This window comes from Lissotriton helveticus, chromosome 6, assembly GCF_964261635.1.
Source record: "Lissotriton helveticus chromosome 6, aLisHel1.1, whole genome shotgun sequence".
Taxonomy (NCBI): domain Eukaryota; kingdom Metazoa; phylum Chordata; class Amphibia; order Caudata; family Salamandridae; genus Lissotriton; species Lissotriton helveticus.
The window spans coordinates 872,445,650-872,460,546 of NC_136067.1; positions in this window are offsets into that span (position 1 = coordinate 872,445,650).

Below are 14,897 nucleotides of genomic sequence, written 5' to 3' on the forward strand. Positions count from 1 at the left end.
AGTGTGGGTAGGGGAGGTGAGAAAGTGAGGATAAGGGAAGAGACAATAAGGAGAGATGAAAAGAAGTCTGTCTAAAGACCGACTGGGTAGGTGACGACCAAGGAGGAAATCCACGGCTGATCTCCCCTATAGCTAAACCAGGTAGCTCCATCGGGCAGCAGACAAAATAGTTCAGTCTCAATACATTGAGAGAGGTGAGAAGGAGAGAAATAACTAGAGGGAGGATGCGGGAGGAGACGACAGGAGAGACGAAGGGAAGTGCAACAATGTGGTTCAACAATATAACAGAAAAAGATCGATAATTAAACATTACATCAGACAATCAGCACTACATTAGTAGAGGAGAGAAAGGAGAGAGAAAAGTAGTGGGGGGTAGAGGAGGTGAGAAAGTGAGGATAAGGGAAGAGTCAAGTGTAGAGACGAAAGGAAGTCTGTCTAATGACCGACGGGGTAGGTGACGACCAAGGAGGGAATCCATGGCCCATCTCCCCTATAGCTGAACCAGGTAGCTCCATCGGGCATCAGACAAAATAGTTCGGTCTCAAGTGTCGAGGGAAGAGGTTCACTGAGAAACAGGGTGGGGACAAGGGGCATGGGCAGGTGATGGCAGAGGACAGAAGCTGGAAAGAGTAGGAGCGGAGAGGGGAGAGGGTTGGGGGAAGATAAGGTCCGGAGAGACGCGGGAGCGATTGACTGAAGTCCGGCTAGGTAGGTGATAGTCAAAGGAGGGAGTCCAAAGTCAATCTCCCCTATGGTTCGCGAGGTAGCTCCACCGGGCATCATACAAAGGAAGCTTTAGAGTTGAGGCCACAGAGTTGAGACAACAGAGTGTAGTGACGCAGGCTCCCGTCACCGCCCACTGGAGTGAACACTGTTGTTATGTCGTCTTCTTCACTTCACTGTGGCACCCCTTAGGCTGTCCCGTTACTAAGGTGGTTTCGGTTTCACTTTTCCTCCCAGCTGCCTGTGAGGGTGTTCTTTTCTATTGCTGCCTCCGTCACCACTCCTACGAATCCCCATATCCTCACTGCTGCTGCTGCCACTCCGATCACCAGTTCCTTGCTGTATGTGGGCGCATCATGTTTCAAGGTGCATTCTATGACATGGCGTGCGGGATCAACTCACTGTCAGATCACCGAGGAGCAAAACATTATTATTGTGTGTATCTTTGAACTGGAGCACCTCTCTACACTAAAAAAATGGAGGTAGAGATGGAGGTCTAGGGGTATATGTTTATCGACCTTCACACCTCCGTACCCCAATATATATGACAACAACAAATAGGGGAGATGTCCGGTCATACAAAAGAAGGAAAATGTGTGTGTCCAGTGCTAGAGACTAGAGAGAGCAATCCATCATACAGCAACAACAAGGACATTACCTGGCTGAGAAATTCCTAAGATCTAAGACTAAGATCCACCACTCAAATTACTTTCATATTTCACCATACTAATTCAGAACTAATCCTTTATGGGTTTCCTGAGTAGCGCGCTTCCAGATTCTGCTATCTTTCCGAATCGGAATACAAATAACTGACTAACCTATAACTGACTAACCTATTCACCACTCAAAAAGTACTTGCATGTTTCACTATACTAATTCATTACTAATCCTCTATAGGTCCCGGAGTAGCGTACTACTCGCCGAAAAAGCGCTTCGCCACCTTGCCAGGGGTAGTAAGCGCTATATAAATGCAATTACAATACAATACAATACAATATATAACTAGTGGATCCTACAGTTATGCCGATCACCAAGCAAGTTGTGCTGATACAAGTGTGTAAGTCTCTGGATGCAAGCTTGTCATTTTTCCATGTTCTCAGAATCTGTGTATGTTCAGATGTTCAATTTGTACTCGAAAAATCAGGACAAATGAATTCATAAAATGGGTATCCCATTGTGCGTTGTCTGATATGTCTGTTCTACCAAAGTTGAGAAAGCCTAACAATGATTGTAGCTTTATTATGGTGTGTGGTGGTTCCAAGAGAGCTAATTTCTCCAAGAAATGTGTTGCAAGGCTTTTGCCTACATTGGATACTTTGTATCCAAAGAATAGGACCCTGAGAAACGCAAATTTTGTTTTCTAGAATTTGAATTTGAAGCCATTTTCAGAAAATCTACAAACTATCAGCTAGATTCATCAAAGACCCGTTTTGCAAATCTTTTATAGCGATTCATAAGGAATCGCTATTGAGGACTTGCAAAACGAGATTCATGTAGGAATTGCCAAAAATATTGCGATTCCTACATCTTCCTTATTTGCGATTAGCAAATTGCTAATCGCAAATAAGGAATAACTCCCCATTCATTCCTATGGGCCTAAGGCCCATAGGAATGAATGGGGAGTTATTCCTTATTTGCGATTAGCAATTTGCTAATCGCAAATAAGGATGCGATTTCAAGGGTGCCAGGGGTGTCCAAAGGACACCCTGTAGCACCCCTGAAAAGCAAATGTAGCCAGATGTTGAGCACACACATGTCCAAACTCAGAAAAATGCCCACTCAGAAAAATGCACTAAAGTGCATTTTTCTGAGTTTTCGCTATTTACCACAAAGTCTGACTTCGTGGTAAATAGCGGCCAGAAATAGCGAATTCGCTAATAGAAAATGGTTAATGAATTGCATTTAAGGAATCTCAAATAGAGATTCCTTAAATGCAATTCCTCGCAAATGTGCGATTTCGCAATTAGCGATTTTTTGCATTTGGGATGATGAATCCCAAATGCAAAAATTGCACTCGCAAAGGGCCAGATTCTCAGAATCGTTTTCGGCTTGATGAATCTAGCTGTAAGTGATCTACTGGCTAAGTGTGTGTTTAAGTCATTGCACATGAGATATATGTTATCACATACGACTAAAATGTATGTCACTCAGACAAAGAACAGTCCTGGGCTGTTCTTATACCCCTGAGGAAACGGTTGACTTTTCTCTGAACACCTAAAGCAGTAAACACTGTTAAGTCTCTGCTTTCAGGTGCTATGTTTTGGCAGAAAAAGCCATTGGAAATGTCCAACGTGGTTTTGCATTTTTTGCACACCGTGTTGTTCATTTGAGCTGCGCTGTGTGAATTTTGAATTGCAAATGTGCGTGAATGACTGTTTAAATATCTATAATCTAAGGCTAAGTGATAAGAATGATCTGGTTGCTCTACTGGAAAAAATACAACGGATTGTTCATTGGTGAAAAGCAAGGCTCTATTATGCATTGATACTCTAATTATAATAACATTTCTCTAATAAGGCATTTTGCTTCATGTTGAATAGGGTACTGTGGTTGCACTTGCAACCTGGACCTTATTGTAAACGTGACAAGGTGAGTCTTTATCCCAGCCTTTATGATTGCGGTATAATGCCGGGCCCATTCTGCAGCATATACTTGTCTGACAACTTCAGGGACAAGAATGGTGCGGGAAGGTATAATTGCATCTTCCCTCTTCCCCTTGTAGGACTTTTCTAACAAACTTAAGTGGTCAACACACTTCAGCCAAGAGAATGCCTTTACCTTTGGTTAACATTTCCATGAATGTTACTTCAATAGTATGCAGAATGTCACCCTCTAATTGGAAATCCAAATCATAAAGTATGTCGGGAGGGTAAACCCGCTGATCTGGTGTTTTAACTTGAACAAATGTATTAATTGCTCTTGAAACCAGAAACTCTTGGAGATTCTGGGGAACTATTGTGACAACTGCTGTACTGTCCAGCAGTGTCAATGCCCACGTCTTGTTCTGAAGGAGTGTCCTCAATATGGTTGGCATATTTAGTGGAAATACCTGCCACTTTCTTGTTTTTGAATTGGGTTTTTTGTTGTGGAAGTTTCTCTTCCTTTTTATGATGATGCCAGATGAGAGTTGTGAGTCCTTTCTTGGTTTCACATGCTCTTCATGCCTGTGTTCTGGTCATCCCCCTCTCTTGGAGCATTTGTCAGATGAGTCCTGAAAGGAACGAGAAGGACGTCCATCAGTGTACTGGTACCTTTCAGGCTGTTTAGGTAAATCTTGGTTACACAAATTATAATGTTTTTTAATGGACTCTGGTTGCAGATAACCACCCCATGTTTTTGTTTTATTTCTATTTTTCTGTTTGTTGTAGCGTTTTTTGGAAGACTAGCGTGTCTGCTTGGTATGATCTTTTTCAGAATTACCTTTGAGCTGTGGCTTATTAGATCTGGCTCTCAAATTATCTTGACCTATAGATAGGTATAAGTTTCAGTAATAATTTTTGGTATTTCCTTCTCTTAGTCCACAACAGGAACCTGTGTGAGGCGTTGGTGTACTGTCAGTGCTGCTGCCTCCCCTTTAATATTACTTAAAATAATTGAAGGAACTGTGGCATAATTTCCAATTAATTTCATCCCCAAATGCACAGCAGGGGCAGACTCCTATTCATTTTGAATATGTTTTAGCACTTCAGGCAAAACAGCAATAGATGGTGTATCATGTGTTAAGGTATATATAGCAGCAAGCACTGTGTCGAAGGTGGCATAATCATCTACTGGGGGAACCATACCAAGTGGTAGGTACATTATGAAAATTCTTTGTGTGTCTTGGGACCCCTTATAAAGAAACACTGCTTCAAGCTGGTTTTGTTTTTGTGCAATACAAAATGCAGTTTCCTCCCGTTTGATGGAAACTTTACCCATAATTGCATTAATAGTTACTGGACTAATTGCAGGCACAGCTAACTGTGGTTGCACAACTTGAACAGCCCTTGCGGGCAGAAGTTATTGTGCACATAACAAATTGTGTTAAATGTCTGTATAGCCTAACTAGACCTATGTTAAGAGCATAGATGTCTGCAACATTTAATGGTGCTAAGTTTGGGTATGGTGTGCAGCCCGTGAGGACTGGCCAGGTCGCTCTTCATTGCTAAGGGGTCCCAGTCTTACATTGTTTAGTGTATATGGTAGGGCACCTTGGAACCAATTCTGATGTTCCTATTATGTAAATGGTATTTCTAAATCTTCATAAGCTCTATATTGGCAAAGTAATGCAGCTGGAGTGTTTGTGTGGAATGTCTGTGAAGTGGCATTGACTGAAGGAAAGTAAGCCCAATAATAAAATGACTCAAGAAGGAGCCCTTGTTGTTGTAATAGTGCAATAACAACATGTCTACAATTAATAGTACTTATAGCTGTTAGTGGCATATTTTATGGATGGATTTCAAAGAAAGGACAACTACAGTGGGGGTGATCCTTTTAAGCGTTCGATGTTTAACAAACTTCAGAAAGAAATAAGGGTTTCCTATTAAGCTGAGGAGGCTTAATCCCTAGCACCACTGACATTTTCATATAAGGTGAAAAGGAGCCTTGGGTATGCGCAAGAACTACTCTGGAGACCCATTAAATAAGTCCTGACCTAATAAGACATAAACGCATGATGTAGCTCATTTGTAAGTGACATGCCTAAAGGTGTAAACGTAGTACCTAATTGATGGCATGTCGAGGGAGATGACCTCCATATTTTACTGGACCCCGACGTTCCAACTCTCCCAAAATATGCAGAAGATGTCTGATTTATTTTGTTAGAGTTGTTAATAGTTTCATGTTTTTCCAAATGCGTTTTAGACCAATGCACGTTATCAGGAAAGTACAGTTGTCCTGTTTATTAAACACATTAAGTATTATTAAGTATTGACACTTGTACCTGAACCATAGGTACTACCAGTAAACATTTCTTTCAGTACACACACACATTTCCACAAAGACCTGCTCTCTCCTTGAGCCCAGGGAAGTACAACACCATATAAGGCATAATGGCAACATTTGGGAGCAAGATAGAGGGACGTTTAAAAAAACATAATCAGAGAAATGTATTTGGCTTGCATTGATTTGGAAACAATTTTAGGGAGGAGACAGCATAAATAAAGCTGTATGTGGTTTAAAAAATCATGAGTCCCCTGCTGAGACAGGTGTGTAGGCATGTATGAAAAACAGTAAAGGGGATTACTGGTCAAAAGGTCCTACCTAATAGAAATGCTCAGGAGGATGAAAGAGTCAGTCAGAGATGATTTGGGTAACACCTGGCTATGGAATAAATCCCATCAGCCCACCACTCTGGCGGAACATCGTCATCTGGGAGATGATGGAATGAGATCTGTGTTGTCAACCTGTCAGTAGATTGGCTGAACAACACAAGACCTCTATCCAATAGTCAACTTTGGCCAAAGTGTTCTCAAAACAGTGGTACTGATAGTGTGCAGTGCAAGGTGAAAGTGATAACTAAAAATTACTATAAGGACGAAAAATATGTTTAATCAGTATCGTCCAGATGCCAAGATTAAAAACAACCTGATAGTGTGAAAAAATGACTATCTTTCAGCAATAGGCGAAAGGTCAACATGTTTCAGCCGTAAGGTAGCAATGACCGGCTTTCGTCAGGACCTAAAAAAGAATGTTATGCTACTGCAATAAAATATAACAGAATTCAAAATATTTCTGTATTAGAATATTGCTCAAAGGATTTAATACATTCAATGATTGTGAGACACCCTACCAGGACCTGGTCTGAGCCGTGGTAACCGGTAGTGGTGTATGTAGTCTTCCTTCCCAGCTTTATGTGGGATTGCACCTCACCTCACCCGGCAACTGCTCGGTAGATGAGGCCCCGCTCTGTCCGTCGGTACCTCTGGATGTAGTCCAAGCTGAAAGGTTTGAGCAATATTGCTGAAAGGAGGAGAAAAATTCAAGTACTCCCAAGGCCGTGCTTACATTCCCCCGACCCTCCAAAAAAAGTAACAGTGGGGAGCCACGGGCAATGGGCAATGGGTCAAGGGAGCCGTGGGTTGAAAAAGTGGGAACCACTGTCCCAGGGAAATCGTGGAAAACAGATCTACCCTTTCATTGTTACTTTTGCATGCCCAAGGTAAACACAAGAAATATGCAAATCTGGCTCTTCAAACATTTATTGAAACAATCATATTCTTGTATAGAAAATATGAGTTGCAATTATTAACATGCTGAAACAAAGTATTGTAACCAGCATTACAAGAATGGTGAAGAAGATAAACAGTTCAACCATTAAAGCATTACTCTCTGATTATGTGAGTATAATCCTATCGAATATAACCTATACTATTGAGACCATGGTGGGAATACCCTCTGACAGATCAATTGGTACAGCTTTACCCAATATATCTGAGTATTATGTGCCAGAAAGCGGGGTCTGGATGGAACAGGCTATCGCTCTTTGCAGGGTAATGGTTAGAGTCAGCAGGTCTGAATCTCAGACACAGTGCGCAGCGTTCCAGGATAATCTCAGCAGAAGTGCTCCTCTGCCAAATGTAGCACAAAGGCAGTTTATATAATAAAATCACTGTTCCAATTGAACTCCAAGCCACAATTTCACAGTAACTGGATTCATTATCTTAATGGCTTCATACAGGTCAATGAATCGCGGCTGTAATTTTTGTGGATTCTCTAACTGCAGGTGTTGTGTGGATAGCCAAACTAAGTCTCCTTCCTTGTACTTGGGAGCTGGGGTCCTATGCTTATCTGCAGATGCTTTCATGGTGGACTTAGCCTTAGCCAAGGTATTCCTGAATGTGCAAAGTTCTTCTAAATGTTAAGGGACATAATTTGAAAAGCTTGGGGTTTCTATGGGTAGGGTTCTAGGGTGACAGCCAGAGGCAAAGAGAACGGGTGTGATTCCAGTGGCAGAGTGTGATAAAATATTGGAATTCCGCTGGGGTATAACATAGCCCTAATGGCATCACTGTGTGCTCAAATAGTTCAAATTCAGTTCTAAAGGTAGTTTTCCATTCATTCCCATCCTTTATTTGGATTAGATGTTAGGCTTCGGGTAAGTCTAGCTTTGTATAGATATTAGAGTTTCTAACTTGGTCAGGCAAGACTGGAATTAAACAAAGAGGTATTGATATTTAAGAGTGACCTTGTTGATAGCTCTACAGTCCACACATGCCAGCAGATCCCCATTCTTTTTGGACATGAAGAATAATGGAGAGGAGACTGGTGAAGTGGAATAACAAATAAACCCTATCTCCACTAATTCATCCAAATATTTCCTTAAATATTGATTCTCAGACTGTGTCAAGGCATAGACTCGACTACAAGGAAGAGTGTCCCCAGGAAGAAGGTCTATACGACAATTGTGTGACCTATGTGGCGGCAACTGAGTAGCCTTGATAGGATCAAAAACATTGCAAAGATCATAATATTGCTTGGGTAGTCTTGGGAAAACTTCTAACTGAGTGAGGGCACAGTTTAAAGGTGTTTGAATCTCTTGAGCCTCTTGGTAACAGGTGGTGGTACACAGAGGGTAGTGTTACGTAACTGTGTGAAGTACCCAATCAGGTTGTGATATTCCAACCAATGTATGCCCAGGATTACAACAAATGTGGAAGGGTTAATTAAGTCAAAAACTAGTTTCTCCAGGTGCCGTTTTTCACAGCCTGGAGTTAGTGCCTTGGTTTGGAAACAAATTAAGCCTGAGGACTGTTTGGAATCATCCACTGATCAAACTGGTTCTAACTCTGACATTAGATTTGTAGTTAAGCCCAAAGTAGCGGCCAGGGATAGGTAAAAAAAATCCCTGTTGCTACGGAATCTTTGAGCATAGGTAATATATGCCTCTGTTGGGCAGCTAATACCACTGTCACCACTCTGTTCCCTACGCTAATGAGATATTGCGAGATCTGAGTAGTTTCTCTCTATGAAACAATCTTGATTCCCTGTTCCTGATTGGAATGATCCATACTGGCTGCAGTTTTGCTCTTCTTGGGTTTAATAGTAAATTCCCGGGCAAAGTGTCCACCCTTACTCCAATAAAGTAACAAGTGTAGTCTGCGGCTGCATTCTTTTTCTTCGCTAGACAAAGAACCTTTTATGCCTCGAATGTGCATTGGTTCACCTTCTGGCACTTTATTATTTGATTCTCTCTTTTCTGCTTTAAGAACAATTATCCTAGAATTGTGACAGGTTTTGTCCCATTTTTGTTCCCCTAATCAATGGAGTAATTTGAGCACCAAGTCAATACATTCAGAGGTCCATGATATGTGATTAGGAATCTTTGAGATAGTCTGTTAACCCTCTGGCAAACGTGTTTCAGCTACTAAACGACTGAATGCAGTTATATAGGTTAACAGATCTTTAGATCCCTCCCGAAGATTTAGTAGCTCATTATAAATGTGTTAAGCGAACAGCTTAGTGATGGCTTCCTTGAAAGCAGGATAATTATATAGAATATAATCATTATTCTCAACCAGGGAAATTTGCCATTTGGCCTCCACTCCTTCTAAATAGGAAATTATAAATGTTAACTTGGTGGCATCATTGAGAAAGACCTGCGGTTTACATAAGAAATGTAATAGACACTGACTCAAGAAAGCCACAAATTTAGTGCTGTCACTATGAAAGCGTTCTGGGGACTAAGGGCACCAGATTAGGTGTGGCAACAGTTACATGCAGATTTTGAACTGCGAGTCGAGAGGCAGCCTTGTGGAAATGTTTTCGAATGTTGGAGAAACTAAAACTGGACGAGTTACTTTTGGCTGGGAGTGTCGCCATTGTGTAAACTGAACCTTTCAATTTTGCATCTCCTCTTGAAGTGTGGAATTTTCAATCTTTAACCTATTTATTTCTAGTTTCAGTTGTTGACTACCCCTGCTAAACTGCCTGGATTAGTCATATCCACGGCTAGGGCTTAGGACAAGTCATCAGTGGTGATTTGGTCCAGGTCTGACATGACGTCCTCCAAAGGGAACACTAGCGTTGTGGCTTGGTCTTCTCACTCACCTGAATTCCAGGTGGATCGATAGGGAGACGATGGATCCGGGGATTCCTCCTTGAGGTCTGTGCTCAGCATCAGGGTGTAACACTTTATTGATCACAGGCCCCACAGGGAAAGAGGGTTAAGGTTTGGAAACACACAAGATGCTGTGGTTCTCCCCTGCGGTGACTGCAGTAAACCTCACAAGGACCCGCCTCAGATCTTATCATCCACCTGGTCAGGGAATACTTGCAACACACAAGGGCATAGGTAAGTACCCAATGCTGAGGTAATTTCTCTTCCTTAATATTTTATAGCCCATTATTAGTAACCCATATCTTACACAGGCATCTACTGGGTACTGTCCTTCTGATGACTGAGGCTTCTGAACTCTCTCTTGACTGGAGATTGGAATCTCACCAAGGTTTGTAGAAGTTGGCACAGTTGAGCACTCAAGACTTCCTAACATAGCGTTCTAAAATAGTTCTGAGATTTGCTGTGTTACAAGCAGTAGTACTCTTGTTAAGTTAAATTCTTGTGAACAGCTGGCTTAAAAGCTAGAGAAAAAGCACTCGAGGAAGGCCCAGGAATAACTGGAGTCTGAGTGAGACCTGTCAGACAAGCTTGCTGAGTGCTTACAAAATCTTGTCTCAAGAAAAGGATTTATTCGAGAAGGGTCCTGAGCTTAAAGCATATATGTATATATCAATTATAACAAAAGTACCTTGTAGCTGGAACTGCAGTTTAATTTTCTTTAATCTCTTCGCTGCTTGTCTTTTCAGAATTACCAATTCAGCCATAAGTTGCTGAGTGCAGCGGGACATAGGAGGAGTGTTCTGGAGAAGCACTGAAGAGAAGTCGGTCATAGGAAACAGGCGAGTGAATAGCAGGAAGACCAAGCAAAACTAATCGGCTAAGGTGGTCTATTTATAGAAACTGCCAGCTGTCAATTAGAGCACGTGACAAGGAAAATACTAGAATTTACTAGCAGTTAAATCATGCTTGTAAGTGGTGGTTTTAATTGGCAGGACACACAGTTGGGGTTATGAAATGTGCAGAACAGCTCCAGTCAATGTTTAAGGCTAACTGAAAGCAATTTCCAGCTACTGCCATAATGGCAAAAGCCTTTAACTTTAATTGAAATCAGGTGCACCCACGGCGTTAATGGAAGGTTGGAACCTTCAAGAAAGTTCTGCTGCTCACTAAGTTTCCAGACAGTTAAACATCAATTTTGAGAAGGCCAATGATTGTCACTATGTCACCCGACCGAAAAGAACACACAGCAGCCCATACTTGAGAATAAATATGCCTACCAGGAAGGAGGGTACTTATCACATAGAAGGTCTGGCTGTTGCAAGGATTATGACAAAACACGGAAAAAGTGACCATCAGAAAAAGATTTCAAGCTAAAAGATGATACTAAAATGGAATCACAGCACGGGCTCTGATGTGCAATACAACAGAATCAAATTGACCTTTAATGTGCACTGAGAAAGCTCTGGTCTCCATCCATCGGCATATGTAATGTGTATACTTGTAAAGCGCACTGTTGCCAGCCGGCGTCCTGGCGCTGTATACCACTGGGGAACCCGTCCTGGCTTTCCCTGTGGGATGGTCCCTGCTGGGAATCCCCAAGGTGGAGCTTAGGCAAGCTAATGCCCAGAGTTGCCGAGTGGGACCCCTGGTTAGAGTAGGCACCAAGGCGAGAATTATCGAGTCCGCTGACCCTCGTCCACGACCCTGCCGCGTCAGGAATCGAACCCTGGTCCCAGGCTGACTTCTGCTTCTGGGTCTGCCGCCTCTAACCAGTGAGCCACACCACTCCACTGTGTTCCAACTCAAGCCCTCAGGAATGTCAGCAATCCACATATCCTTTTTGGGGGATTGCAGTCATCACCTCCAACTAGCCTTGACAAGCCCTGGGAATCCAAAATGGATCTCACAGGCCTCCATTTTATATACCATTCACAAGCACACAAACATCACAGGGTGTACACGCCAGCATCACTCACTGCACTGCGCTACATACAGACATCATGTATACCAAGGATGAGTTAAGTACACAGCCACAGAACATTGCATGTGTGGGCTTGTAGGCGTCACTTCTGTGACAACATGGCAAAACCTGTTAACAATACTGATTGCAATAAAACATAAAACATTAACGGCGCCACTATCACACTCATGTCACTTAACTACTGGCAAGAGCTGCAGTCCTCTACCTCTACAAAAGTAGCGGTAAGGGCACACATCCCGGTCTGTTCTAGCAAGACCACATTCCCATAAGGCGGCCTAGATCATGGTGCACACACATGATTGCTCATGACCACAAATCTGTGTCAGGGGTCCATACATCCACGATCAGCTTGGGCACTTAGAGCAGGAGTGCACATCCATCACAATTCAGGGGTCTTTTCCTTTCCTACACAAACCATATCACAAAACAACACTGGCATTCTATGCTGTCCTCTAAAAAACATTGGGCCTCATTTATGAAAAGTGACGCATCGCTGCGTGAAAACAGCGATACGTCACTTTTCACAGCGCCCTCCTTGCGAGACCAATGATGCGTCATATTTACAGTATGACGCATCATGGTGCAAGGAGTTACAGATACGTCAGTATTTCTGTATGGCGCAAAAGTGACGCATTGCTGGAGTGTGTCACAAAAGTGACGCAACTCCAGCAATGTGTCCTTTCACATGGGACATGCCCATGTGAAAGGACCTGCGTCAGTCCTACGCCTGCTGTGAGGCAGGCGTAAGAAATTGACGCATTTGTGTCCTCGAAGTGGCGCAGTGAAATCTTATAGATTTCACTGCGTCACTTCTTTGACCCTGTCTTGCATCAGAACGCCCCCCCTGCATACATTATACCTGGCATAGGTATAATATAGCGCAGGGGTTTACAAAGTGACGCATCTACCTAGATGCGTCACTTTGTAAATATGGTGCAACAAGGCACATTTTTTACGCTGATGGTGCGTCACAAAAAGTGACGCACCAGCGGCGTATAAGTGAGGCACGGCCTCATAAATGAGGCCCTTCGTACATGGCTTACTTCTGCAAGCCCATTCCAAACACTACTATTTTACCTTACCTACTCTCTGCTCCATCCCACATCCATATAAAAGCAAAGCACCGAAGACAACCCTTTCACTGCCGCATAAGTACGCCCTGCATTCTACTCTTCATCATGGCAGCGGTCACTTAGAATTTGAGGCCTTCGATTTTTAACCTCAGGATCTCCACAATGCCAGTACATGCCTTGATGTCCGACAGGTCAGTGATCTTGATGGACAATCGAGCACCTTCGTTCTTTCGACATTGCCCCCTGGCCTTTTGTTTTGGACATTGATAGCTTATTGATCTTTTGTCTCGAGGGCTGTGCCTGAATCTGGACAACAGTCCACTGAATTACACCTGCATGAGCTGACTATTGACTTCCCAACACAACCCACAACGCCCCCAGCAATCTGTGGTTTCAATTAAAAGATTCCATTGTAAGTGATTGATTTCTTGAGAAACGAGCTCACCTTGACTGCAGCTCGAGTCTCCGTCCAGGAGAACCACTCTGACCGCATTCCACCAAGTCAGAAAGCACTTTTGAATCTTTGTGACTTTCAACCCACAGCAATATGCACAAAATGAAACGTCAGCACTCTCGAGTACCTAAAACTGCATTGAGCGCTCCAGAATAGACCATCCGCTGTTGGTTTTGCGATTATTTTGTCAATATCACTTAAATGCACATTCGTCTATTTGCAGGTTTTTATGTGTTGTTAATTAACTATTGATCCCTTGCTCATTGTTACTTGTTTCTCTATGCATGCTGAATATTCACGCCCCAGAGCAGTTCATGTGCCACTGTTCTTTGTTAGTCCCCTAGAATAAATAAAAAATAGAGTTTTTAAATCAAGCACAAAATACAAATTTCAAACTATCTTATAATCAGCTCGGTCTAATAAGCAGAAGGCAAATGGCAATAACAAGTGCATGTAAACATTATGAGGTTTTCCTCCCACAGACCAAAGAAAATAGCCTGATTTATGAAGCAGATACAATGTAGACACAGTAGGAATTATCATACAATCTCCACGTGCATAAAAAATTAAAAGAACTTGACCTTGTGTAATGTTACTGGTGTTCATGTAAAGCACTCCAATGCCCTTGGGCCGAGTTCCTGATATATAAAACTTCAAAAAGAAATAGTAAAATACAATCAGGTATCAGGAGGGATATAAGATACCACAGTGCTACTAAAGACCAGTAAAAACACCTGGCTGTCAAAGCTCATAACACCAACTCAATACATCTTTCATCTCAAACCAGTTTGCATGAATTCATTTACATTCACCTAAAAATTCGCAGCTGTGATCAAAGGTGACGTGCCGGACAGATACTTGTGGTCACATTTATGCAGTTTAGCAACTCACCTTGCTGTGCTGCACTGTGTGATAGGGAAAGGTCAGAATGCGCCATTTTTAAGGGAATACGGTGCATTCCTGTCCTTTCTCTTGAAATGCCTCCATTTTGGCAGCCTAGCGCCAACACAGGCACCCTTGTATCAAGGTGCAAGGGGGCCTGTGTTGCATGCACAATTGTTTATGTGCAGGAAGGGACACCTTCCTGCTCAAAAACAATCCTGAGAGGCTGTTTCCTCTTTCTATTTCTCTTCCTCTTTCTATGTGTGCTGCCTCATTACGCTCCTTCTGGGGAGATATATCTTTTTAGCACATTCCCTGGTTTACAAGTTCTTGTACATCTGGAAATGCGTCAAAGTCCATGGATGTTGTTTTAGGAACACCTACGCAAGACCCATGGCTAAGCCTCCCTGGCACAGAGTAATGCAACGCAACGATTTGCTTCACATTACTCCAGATTTATGAAGCCGTGCAGGGCCATACAAAGTGGCCTTGCGTGGTTTCGTAAATCTTATTTTTCATTTGCATCGCTCTTGCATCACATTGCAATGGGGCTCATAAATATCCTTAATTCCTACCAGAAACCTGTGAGGTCCTTGGCAGTTTCACAGACACTCTGCATTGGTGAAAGAATGCATGGCAATTCAATTTGCTCCACTGTTTGCTGTTGGGTGTAACACTTGATACCTGGGGCCATATCTATGAAAAAGTGGTGCAGCGCAGTAAGTCACCTTGCTGCTCTGCATCACT